Genomic DNA, 12216 nt, shown 5'->3' on the forward strand with positions numbered 1-12216 from the left:
CCAGAACTGGGAGAGATTGAGTTTCAATTGCTATAAGCCAGCCAGTTTGCGGCACTCAGGTACCACCATCCTGGGATGCGGGTCCAGCCACCGTCAGCCCCGGGAATGCAACATTCTTGATTTTGTTCGGGCGGCAGCACAGAACAGGGCTGAGGAGCCTGGGTCCTGAAGCCCGGACCACCTCCTGCATTTGCTGAGTGTGTAACTGTGGGCGAATGTTCTGATGCCTCTGTGCCTCTGTTTCTTCATCTGTAAAAGGATGAGGCTGACCTCAGAGAGCTGTGAGGATTCTCAGAAGTCAAGACTCTTAGCCCACTGCCTGGCAAGTAGCAAGGACTCAGTAAATAGGAGTTGTTAGAACTCTTTATTTTTTATTTATTTATTTTTTTAAGATTTTATTTATTTATTTGAGAGAGAGACAGTGAGAGAAAGCATGAGCGAGGAGAAGGTCAGAGAGAGAAGCAGACTCCCCGCGGAACTGGGAGCCCGATGCGGGACTCGATCCCGGGACTCCAGGATCATGACCTGAGCCGAAGGCAGTCGTCCAACCAACTGAGCCACCCAGGCGTCCCTGTTATAACTCTTTAACGGCTACTTTATGTTCACAGCAAATTATGTTAGTTTCCCATTTATACCTGGGATGTAAAGTTTTCAATTAAATTTTAGATTAAAGTGGAATCCATTCAAATAATGTTAAGTAAATAACAGTGTGGGTGGCTGGTAGGTGTGGCAAACACTGTGAAGGTGGGAAAACCGTTTTAGTGGCTACCTGTGTATGCCAGGCACTGTTCAAAGTGCTCTAAGTGTTTTAAGACATCTAATCCTTTCACCCCTCAAGAAGATGCTATTATAGCTCCTTTTTCCAGAAAAGGACCCGAGCCACAGAGTAGCTAAGTGGTTTGGCCATGGCCACATAGCTGTTAGGTGACAGGCATTTAGGTGCTTGAGGCTATGCTCTTAACCTCTGCACTAATAAGCAAGCGGAGAAGGCTTCTGGCCAAGAGGTCTTCCTGGGCCCGCGTGGTCATCCAAGCTGGGAGTTTCCTCTCCAGAGATGAACCCAGCCTGGGGAACTCTGAGAGGTTGTGGCAGCCATCCCCACAGATCCTCAGCCATTCCCGTCTGACAAAATGATTCCTCTCCTCCTGGCCCTCTCTGTTGGACAGTCCTGAGCAGCTGCCAGGAACCAACGTCCTCTGGGAAAATCAAGTGCTCAATGTTGATATTTAATCTGTGATAACATGTTCCCCCTCCAAGCCAGCTACTGAAAAAACCAGGCCCGAGGGACAACTAAACCGGTTTTATTGTTCCATGCTAAAACACACATCAGGCTTCACAAGCTTCCAGCTGGGAACAGTACGCAGTTCTGACAGAGGGGACTTGGGTAATGCCTCCACTTTGGCATGATGGGCCCCTCCCCGTGTGGAGAGCAGACGGTACTGTGGGCCCTGGTCTCTGGCGTGGGCCTCCTGTGCTGGTGGGAGCTGCAGGAGGACCTGTCCAGCAAGGTGACTCCTGTTTCCCTTGACTTCTTCTCTTTAGTCTGGCTGGTAAAAAGCAAACTCATTAGAGCCACAACCCCAAACAAAACTGTGGGCTCCGTGGTTCTACCACGGAATCATGGAACAGAAAACAGAAATATGATGTGGACAGTTCTTTGAAAGCTGATGGTGGAGAGTGGTCCCAAAGCAAGGCAGCTTAAGGCCCTGACTTCTGGTTTCCTCCACATGTCAGGTGGAGGAAAAAGGGACCCAAAATACATGCTTTCTTCCCAGGAGAAAAGTGAACCAACACCCAATATTGACGTAAGAGACAACTCTGGTATTAAACTTCCCTTTCCTCAGATCTGCAAAGAGCTGTCAGTGGTACAAATCCGAGGGTTTCCCAACACTGAAGTCATGTTCTATGTATTTTTCTTTTCACTAGAAAATTTCTTTTGGTTTTCCAAGATGCAAAGTGTGGAACAAATTTCTGATGTCTCCCTGTAGGCAAACAACATGAACACACAAGCAACAGACATTTCAAAGTAATCCATACAGATTGTTATAAATTATAAAACTAGAAAACACATAAAACCTGACCAAACTTCTTGCCTTTACAGTGGAATATACTAAGGAAATAAGCTTCCAGCCTTGGAACTTTCTAGTTTTTGGAACAAAGATATGAAAACTTTCAAAGTCCTTAAGTGTCCCCTGCTCTATAAAATAATTTTTTATACGTTTCTATATTTTATATACCTAAGCTTTACTTATACAACAGTCCATAATGATTAAGATTTTACATTACATTTTATAAACATCACTCACATACACATTACCTCATCAAGATTCTCTTTTGGTCTATTAAAAACACTGTACTTAAAAAAACAGGACACAAGAGTCTATAGGTTCTCTGCTTGCATTTCAATGGGGGAGTGAATTTTTCTCCCCTTCCATTTTGTCTTTCTGCTTTTTCCCCTAAACGACACCTTCTCCCAGAGCCCCATGGAATAAGCAGCAGCAACAATTCCAGAGGATGAAACCCAGACTCTGTGGTTAGCAACTATCCCAGGGTATTCTAGGGTAAATTTCTGGGCTGACCTCATCCTGGCCATTCTAATTTATCCTCACCCACTTCCCTGCTCTCCCACCACTTTCTGGCCCATGACTTCTTGGAATCCCTATGGTGGAATCTATATGATGGAACCGACAGTCCAAAGATGGATCAGAAAACTTTAGGGAACAGGGAGAGTGGGGTGCTTTTCTCAAGCTTCTGTTCGGCTGGCAACAAATCAGATTCTTCATTTAATGTTTTAAAAAAATATTTTGGTCTATTGCCTAAGCAGATTCTAAATCTCCATGAAACCCTCCACTTGATAAGGCATGGAAAATTCCTGGAGACTTAAAAAACAGCAAGTGTACAAATTAGGAGTGGTGGTTTCCTGTTGCTGTGAACAGGAGACGAAGAAGAAAGAAAATGTGAGAAGCAGCAAAGGGGAATGAGAGGCTCTTGAACACAAGGCTGTAATTAGCTCATGTGGTCTGATGGGTTCTGGGGACTCGAAGTTGTTGTGGTCCACCCACCACCCCATTTTATACAACTTGCTTTTGTGTGGGCAGCCTGCCTGTCCCTCACCTTTCCAAGCATCATCTGTAAAAGTAAAATTCCTTCCATCTCTGACATTCAAATGATTTTTCTCTGGAAAATGAAGTCACCGAAACCTATTTATAGGTGTGCTGTAAGGCCTCATGGTAGTAACAAGGAGATCCCGGAATCTGAAGGCAGCATTTCTGAATCCTTTGCTGCTGGGACAAAAGAGGAGCCAACCAAACCTGAACTCATCCCAGAGGAAAGGGAACAAACACTGAATCAGAGTAGTTAAGAGAGAAGGGATGACAGACAATTGGCCACGCATCCCTAACTGTGTGTGAGAGGCAGTGTCATCCCTGAATCCTCCTTTCTGTGGTCTCTCCATACCTCTTAGCATCTCACTCACCACCTGGCAGATAAAGCCAATACTCTTGGGTCATTGTTGCTTATTATCACTTTCCCCTGGGGTTAACTGAGAGGAGGTTGTGGCTAAAAAGTCCCAGTTATTCATTTAATCAAGAGATGGGTGCTAGTCTGAGCCCTGCACGTGGCAGCTTCACCTAGAAGAAAGCATTCCTGCAACCACCAATTATGGTCCTCACTCGGCTCATGGTCTGGCTCCTGCTTGCTCCTGCTTACAAGGCTTACAAGACTGCATGAAAGGCAGTTTCATGACGAGGTTTCAGTGCTAAATTATAATCCTGAACTTTAAACCAACCAACGCATCCAAATACTGCTGTGTTCTTGTCCATTGTCTTTAATAATCAGGGCAGCATGTGCTTTTAAAAATGAAATTCTCACTGATGTCTTAAGATGGGGAGAAGATGAGAATATATTGGCTCGGAGTCTCAGGGTACTTCTGATTTGCATTTATCGGTACGGTGGCTCTCTCTGGTCGCCACAGATCATTTAAAATTTGTATTTTAGGGTAGGGGTGCCCGGCTGGCTCAGTCGGGAGAGCATGTGACTCTTGATCTCGGGGTTGTGAGTTTGAGCCCCACACTGGGTGTAAAATTTGTATTTTAGAGTTTTTAAAACCAGGCATAGAAGATCATCTAATGACTTGCCCTTTAATATGACTTGTTTCTGGACAAAAAAAAGAATACAATAGCCTCTCTGTAGTCTGTGGTAGCTCTCTTACTACATCATGGATTTTTCTTCTGAAATCCTTTATGTACCAAGTCCTCATTTCTTTAATCAGTATGTCCTAACAGAAACCCTCTCGATCAGACAGTTTCAGGGGGAAAGATAGCACGGAATTGGATTGGAAAAGAACACAGATGTGGTGGGAGGACTCGGGGTGCTTGGGTGGGAGTCAGGAGAGGGGGTGAAAGCTAGGGGCTTTGTGAAGAGGCACTGGCCTCTCTGGCTTGAATATCCAAGAGGAGAGTGTCAGGCCGCCACTGCTCCAAAGGTGAGCTGGGCAGACTGGCCAGTCACAGAGCTAGAAGGAATGTGATGTCTGGTCTTTTCATTTGTCAGTTAGGTGCCAAGGTGTGAGAAACCGGCAAGATAAAATTTGGCTCTGGCAAAAGGACAGAATAACAGGAGGGGTGGGAGTTTGCTGGAACCTGGAACAGCCCGTGAGTCACGCGCTGGTCCCTATCCTGGGTCACCACCCACGGATGCTCCAGTTGAGGACAGATGTGTTCCTTCTCCTATTGCCCTTCTGTCCCAGAGCCCGGCCTGCTGGTATTCCAGTACCATCCCTGATGTCTGAGGACTATCACATGGTCCACAAACTCCCCATTGAGCAGTTTCCATCCAAGCAGATCATGTGTTCTCTTCCGTATCCCAGTTGTTCCTAGCTCCTTCTGGGAAGATGACCAAGGCAGGGTCTGCGAAGGTGAAAAAGATTTCAGATTCTATTCTGTGTGAGCGCACCCTGGAAAGAACTATAGTTCTTTAAAATCATCAAGCCTTTTGGACAGAAGCCTTTCTTTTCATTTCACAGAAGAGGTGTTCATCCTATTGGGAGGTACACAGCCTCTAGCTCCCTGCTCCTGGTGATGCTAACTGTGGTCTTAGGTGAAGGTGGTTCTCTACTGGGCTTCTCTGCTCTCAAGTTGCTGTTTTCCCCTTTGTGATTAATCAGGGTCATGAGAGGAAATACTCTGAGCTCTTCAAGCTTTCATCCACTAATTTTAATATCTACTGATGATTCTTGTATGAACCAAGTATGAGCCTAGTGGCTGCCAAATGGTAATTTAAAAAAATTCCATCATTCCTTCTACATTTAGTAGTTGGCACTCTAAGGAAAAGTTTTCCTTATATTTATATAGCATGGACTCGGGGACTTCTATCTGATGCTAAAGATTATCTGTTACTGCTAAAAATGAGTGGGCTGAGTCTAATGATGGAGAAATATCAGACAAACGCTAATGGAGAGAGAGTCTACAAAATAAAAGGCCTATATTCTTCAAAATGTGAAGGTCATGAAAGACAGTGAATCTTGAGGAACTGCTCCAGATTGAAAGAAATTAAAGAGAGATGGTAATTAAATGCATTATTTGGTCCTGGATGGGACCCTAGATAACACATTACATTTTTTTGTTTCCTGTGAAGGAAAAAGAGTAGACAACAGAAAACATAGCAGGGTAATTAAATCAGACCTGTAGACTAGTTAACAATTCTTTATCAGTGTTACCTTCCTGGCTTTGGTTGTTGTATTGTGGTTATGTAAGAGCACATCTTGCTTAGGGGATAGGCTGAAACGTTTAGTGACGGATGGGCATTTGATTTTCAGCTTATTCTCAAATGGTTCAGAAAAATTACATATATATAAAATTTACATTAAATATTTAGGTAATGTTAACTAATATATATTATATAAGACCATATATGAGGAAGAAAGAAACCTTGGTAAGATGTTAGTATCTAGGGTATCTTGCTTTGAAGGGTTTTTAGGAATTCTTTTGTACTATTTCAGCAGTATTTTTGTAAGCCTGAAATCCCTTCAAAAAACAAAGTTAAAATCCATGAGCCTCCAGAATTTCTCCAAGGCCTCAAATACTCTACTTGGATGACCAAACTCAACGTGCATCCCCACCATCCCCACGTATATAACCAGTGTTGTTCTTGTGCTGTCTGGCCTGCAGCCCCTTTTTTATCCCCGAGGCCGAGAATGTTCAGAAGGCAGGCAGCAACAACTCGGGCGGCCCCTGACCAGGTGAGGGCAGGTGATCTGAACACCTAGTCCAAGCGCTGGCTGCTCCCATGACTTTGCTGCTTGGCTCCGGGGCCCTCCTCAGTGCAAGTGAAATCCCAGCTGCTCATGCTGAAGGGGGGCAGAAGGACGCCTAAAGGCCGATGGGAAACTGGTCCAAGAGTGCTTAGCAAGACTTGCCTTCTGAAAGTCTCAGCCCCAGAGCCTGTCCATGAGCAAGTTCCCATGCGAACCCAGTAAAACCGGAAGTGAGCAGAGAGGGAGCCGGCCATCTGTTGCCCAGTTGCCTTCACCTGAGCCTGATTTATTTTCTCTCCGAGCACTCCTGCCTGATTTAACAGATCAGTTCTCTCTTTGGGGAAACTTCAGTGATGTTCATAGTCTCGTTCTTTGCAGGATGGCATGGGTACCCATCTTGCCAGCAATTTATGGGAAACACTTGGGTTCCCCCAAACCCCCACTCTCCAAAGGCAGTCAGTCCTGAAGAAGCCCTGAGTCTTCCAGCAGGCAGCTGCGTTTGGACTCAAAACTGAGCTCCCCTGAGCTCGCTGGGCCTGCGAATGCAGTGCAGCGTTTACTCATTTGCGGACGTGCTCCCTTCGGCCCATTAGCAAGGAAGAGGGGTCCGAGTCTCCAGGTGGCTGTTCACGTTCAGCGGGCGAAGCAGGCATGGGTACGACGTCTGTGATTCCTGCGATGCATTCTGCAGCTCACCATGTCAGTAAGCTAGGATTTGCAATCATGCTCTCTCCCCCGTATACCACCCAACATGGGCAGGAGTTCTCTGCTGCTGTTGGTGACTTTTAGCCCTTGAAAGGGAAGCCACCGGCGTTGGATATACCCTGCTTCTCTTCCGTCTACCGAAACTGGTGTTTGTGCTGGTCCTGGGCACGTGCCTTTGGAGCTGGGTTAATACCACTTGGGCCCAGAGAATGGCTTCTTTTATCTGCAGATCGGGCCTGGTGTCAGCAGCTGGGAGCGTGTCCCTCTGAGAGCAAAGGCAAGGCGATTTGAGATGATGGTGTCTGGATCTCCAGGAAGTGGTGCTGGTTTGTTTGCTCTTTGAACTGCATTTATTGTGATGTAGCACTTCTGAGAGGGAGGGCAGAGGCAGGAAAGTAATAAGGAAGTGACTGCCAAGGGAAGGCTGGCTGCCACATCAATCTGGCCTTCCGGGTTGTGCTAAATGATGTAGAAAGAACTTCAACTCCAAGATCGACTGACATTTCAGTAGGCACCTGAAAATCCCATCCGTGATGGGAGGTGTGAATTTACCTATGGCTGGCCCGCTGTAGTTGGGGGACGCAGCCCTTGTGAGTGCTGGGGCTACAGGCCAGGGGTTTTGGGATTAGGCAGGTAATAACTCTTTGTTTACTGGCTGCTCAGAAGACAAGTCTATCTGAAGTAGAAAAACCTGATGTCTGCAGGAAAGCTTTCCCGTTTCATTGTAAATGAGGTGGCGAGCAGTCAGCAGCCCAGACTGGAGTCAGATTGCCTGGGTTTATTTCCGAACTCCACCAGTTCCCAGCTGTGTGGCCCTGCGGAAGTTATTTATTTGCTCTGGGTCCGAGTTTCTTTATCCGTAAAAGGGGGATAGTAACAGTACTTACTTTGCACGGTTTTGGTGAGACGTTTAAATAAGTAAATAATATAAGACATAGGACAGTGTCTGGTACATAGAGGGGATCTGTAATTGTTGGCACAAAAGTATCATGATAAATTGAGAGACGTCTTTAAGACTGTTTCTGTGGTCCTGCTTCTTGATTATCTCCAAGAATGGAAAATGCTACAGGTGGAGACAGATCATTAAATGGGCTTATTGTTACACTCAGCTGCAGCTTCCTTTGCCTTAAAGACCTAAATCTCTGTTCTCTGTCTCTCTGTTCTCTGCCTCTCTCTGTTCTCTGTCTGATAATTTCACACACTAATCTGAAAATAAGGATGATAATAATAACTCTAGGGGCAGCTGGGTGGCTCAGATGGTCAAACGTCTGGCTTTAGCTCGGGTCATGATCCTGGGGTTTTGGGATTGAGCCCCTTGTTGGGCTTCCTGATCAGCGGGGAGCTCCCCCTGCTTGTGCTTACTCTGTCAAATAAGTAAAATCTTAAAAACAACAACAACAACAACAACAACAACAACAACAACAACACTTTAGATGGTTGCTGTGAGATGGTCTCTTTTATTCTCCCCATTATGTGGATGAGAAAATTGAGACTCAGAGAAGTGAAGTGACTTGCTCAAAGTCACAAAGTGAGTTACCCCTGGGCTACAGGTGTGTCAGTTCTGTAGCCTGGATTCTTCCCTACTCTGCCAGAGAAAGTTTGGGGCTGGAGGTGGGGAGGAGAGAGGGAGGAGGCAGGAGGCCCCCAAGCAACAATGTTCTCAGAGTGAGTGAGTGAGTGCACATGGAAATTCAGTACGTATATCCTAATGATAACTAAGCAGATGACATACCTTGACTACCCAATTCCAAACAGACATCCTGACTGCTTTTAAAAAATGACAGATTGCTTTTTGCTTGTTGCACAGTCCTTGCTCAAAGAGCTGTGTGGGCCAGTCCCCTTGTTTTCCAGACAGGGAGTGGGGCTGGAGAAAAGGCAGTCATTTGCCTCTATGCATGTGGCATCTCCCCAGAGCTGCTCCTCCCTTTTCAAGGGCCCTTTTTGGCAGGAACAAAGAGGATGAACCTATTCTTCAATTGTTGGTTCAACACATATTTATTGTACGATCAAAAATGTTGGATAAATTAATGAATCTCCTTGACATTTGAGCTTGTTTCTGTTCGCCTGTGACACTGCCTGTCTGGTTCCTTCTTGATCTTCAGTCTCCGTGCACACGCCGCCTCCTTGGAGAAACCATTCCTGCTCACTCTCCCTAATGTGGCTCGTCCTTCTCAGCCATTCTTTGTCTGGTTGCTTTGCTTCCTTTCTAACACATGTCATATGGAAGCCATCCTGCGTGTGTGTTGACCATTTACTCCCCTTTACGAAGGCAGGAACTGTCCTTGCACAGTTCACTGCTGTATCCCAGGTCTATGGTATGAAAGGTTTTGTCACACGCTTGGTGCTCAAGCAGTTTGTTGGGTGGAAATGAATGGATAAATGAGTGAGGTGACACTGATGTCTACCCAGGAGGAAAATATTCTGTGACTTTAAATGGGGGCAGGGCAAGAGCTAGGACGCTGGCCTGAAGCCTCTTGGTCATCAGGACGTGTCCAGCAGGAGAGGGACTCATTGGCCCATGCATTTTCTGAATTACAAAGTGTGCCAGGGGCATGTAATTCTATTACCTGGCACCTAGGAGGAGGGGTTTTCATTGAAATCCCGGCCAGCTGGAAGCATGTCTGTGTCAGTCCTATCTGCAAGGCAGAATGGACTTATCGTCAGCACCGTCAGCCTGGAGAAGTTGCAAGTCCCCAAAGACGCCGCACCCGTGTGCTCAGCAGCTGGGCTCCGGCACACCGACAAGCCTGCACCTCACACCTCCAACAGGTGAGGGAGGGGACGAGGTGGGGGCAATCAGAAGAGGAAAGACTCATGGGCATTAGGATCATTGATACATTGAAAATAACTGTCATTAGTACCTCAAGTGGGCCGCTTCCCAGCTTATGTGAAAAGTGAAGAGAACAAAATCTGAGACTTCTAGTCTTACAGAGCCAGCCCCACTGCTTGCTTACCGTGACCTTAGATGAGTGATGTGTCCTCTGAGCCTCAGTTGTTCGATCTAGTAACTAGGGGATCCTAACACTTACCTCATGGAATTGTTGTGAGGATTCACTGGGAAACATGCCTGTGAGTAACCATGGTAGCTGATGCCACAGAGCGTTTTCTATGTGCCAGGCCCGGTGCTCATGACTTTACGTTCATTCCCTCGTTTCCTCCCCACCACACCGCTCCAAGAATGACGACTACTACCTGCATCTTACAAGCCAGGGGACTGAAAGGCTGGGGAGATAAATGACTTGCCCACAGTGGCACAGGGAAGCAACATAGAACCTGGATTTGAACTTGGGCTACCTGGCTGGCTGCGCTCTTCCCTCCCCGTAAGTCAGCGCAGTATCTGCACGGAGCACACGGCTAACGAACGGCAGCTAGTAGTGTCTGTTCCACTCAGCGGTTCCGCAGCTCACCTGCCTTTGAGCTTCTGTCACGCCCGCAGACTTCTCCGGCAGCTCTCACTTCTAGACTCCTTGTGCACACCAGCATCTGGCCTCCCTGCTCCCTTCACGTTCCCTCTGACCCTGTGAAGGGCTGAGGTATTGTTGCCACTCTTCAGAGGAATCAAGAAAGTCTCAGAGAGGGTAGTTGGTCCAAAGTCAGAGAGCTAAGACCAGGATTTGAAACCAGGGACTTGTGATCCCAGAGTCCAGGTGCTTTCTCTCCACATAGCTAACAGCAATTTTCCATGTTAACGGCTTTCAGAAGATGTTTCTCCTCCCTGAAGCCCCCTGACAACGGAAACACTCCCTCATTGCTCTCTCCCCTTCTCATTTCTGTTTGTATGACAGAGCTGCGTTTTTACAGTACTCTCCGGTTTTGAATTGTGCCTCCATATCCGTTTATTGGTAATAACTACCATTTATTGAACCCTTTGATGTACTCATACAACAATCGGAGCTGTACATGCCTGATTTCACTTAATCCTGCTGAGAGCCCGATGAGGTGGAGGTTCTGATACCCATTTTACTGATGGGAAAATGTTTAGGCAGGTGTTCTAACTTATCCAAGTTTGTTTAGTTATTTGCCAAAGGAAACATAACTAGGGCGTGACAAAGCTGGGACAGAAACCCAGATGACTTGGTTCCAAAACCCTTTACCCAAGCTATTATTATATTGCTTCTCCATACCTTAAAATGTTCTAGTGGATTGGGTACCTACCTGGTGTGGCTATCCCCAAATCCTTGCTGACCAGAACTTTAAAGTCTAGTCTTTTGTTGGTCTCCATGAGGAAGACGCCTTAGGCTCTCAGAATTGCCAACATCTAAAAAGAGCTTAAGCTTAAAAAGGGATTGAGCTCATAAATAGAATGTGCAGAATGGGATATTTGGAAACATGGTTCTGGTATCTAAAATTCCCTTCCAACCGGTGCCGCCCCTTCTGACCGACTGTTCTGCTCCTCGTCATGGAAGCTGATGTTATCTCACTAGAGCTATGACTGACACGTTCTCTTCAGGGAGTGAAGTTTTTTCTGGCTCTCTCCTTGACAGAGACGTAAAACATCTTTCTAAAGAACTGGGAGCGGGGAAGGGGTGGGTACCACCCTTTGACGGAGCTACTGGTTTGAATTTCTCCTTAGTCCTCCAGGTGGTTTTGTTGCCTCCTTACTTTCAGATGTCAACTTGCTTTTGCTTTCTTTGTGAAGGTCTGCTGAATGCCACCAGCTCTCACAGTCCTCTTGGGTGGTCCAGGGAGTCACTGTGTTCACTGGGGAGGGCATAGGGATGTCTCTGGCCTCCGGAATATATGTGACCTACAGCAGTCAAACTCTGATGTCACGAATGCCCTTCATCCAGTCTATCGGTCATGCTAGCACTGATTCTAATAGCATTAACTGAAGATTCACAAAATGGCTTTTGCAGATGCCTTTTGCCTTTCTCCCCAGGTCTTGGCTAGCATCCTTTTTAGTCTTTAGTAGCTCTTGTCCATCCAGCAGTGACCCTATCTGCATAATTAGCTTGCATCTGTGGGTGTGTGTTTACCCCTGAAAGCTGTCGCCTTTGAACTTTGGATAAATACCGGCATGGAAGGCTAGAAGATGTTCTTGCTCTGAGTCCTCCTGTTCCCACAGAGAAGATGAAAGTGGAGGGTCATTTTGGAAATCATACCCCCCTTCTTCTGGGTCTCTGTTCTGTATCATTTAGAGTCAGAACAGGCAAAACCAGAAATAAACTCATGAAGAGGGAGAGATCTAGGGAATGCAAAATAATTATCGTGCTTTGACGTCAATGATCCGGAACCACACTGCAAGCTTCGGTTCTTTT

General features: G+C 46.3%; 1 protein-coding gene across 3 annotated transcripts in view; it reads right to left on the reverse strand.

The window, feature by feature from the left end:
* Positions 1-1285: 1285 nt before the first annotated feature.
* Positions 1286-12216, reverse strand: part of SH3RF2 (SH3 domain containing ring finger 2) — a 125474-nt gene continuing 114543 nt past the window's right edge. Inside the window, exon 11 of one of the 3 annotated variants that reach the window (XM_032850909.1) lies at positions 1286-1543. The gene's annotated coding sequence lies outside the window, so the exon portion shown is untranslated. Of the gene's footprint in view, positions 1548-2668; positions 4908-12216 lie in introns of those variants that run through there. The other 2 variants (XM_032850905.1, XM_032850898.1) reach the window with 2 other exon arrangements.

This window comes from Lontra canadensis, unplaced genomic scaffold (assembly GCF_010015895.1).
Source record: "Lontra canadensis isolate GAN:19392208 unplaced genomic scaffold, GSC_riverotter_1.0 scaffold4, whole genome shotgun sequence".
NCBI lineage: Eukaryota > Metazoa > Chordata > Mammalia > Carnivora > Mustelidae > Lontra > Lontra canadensis.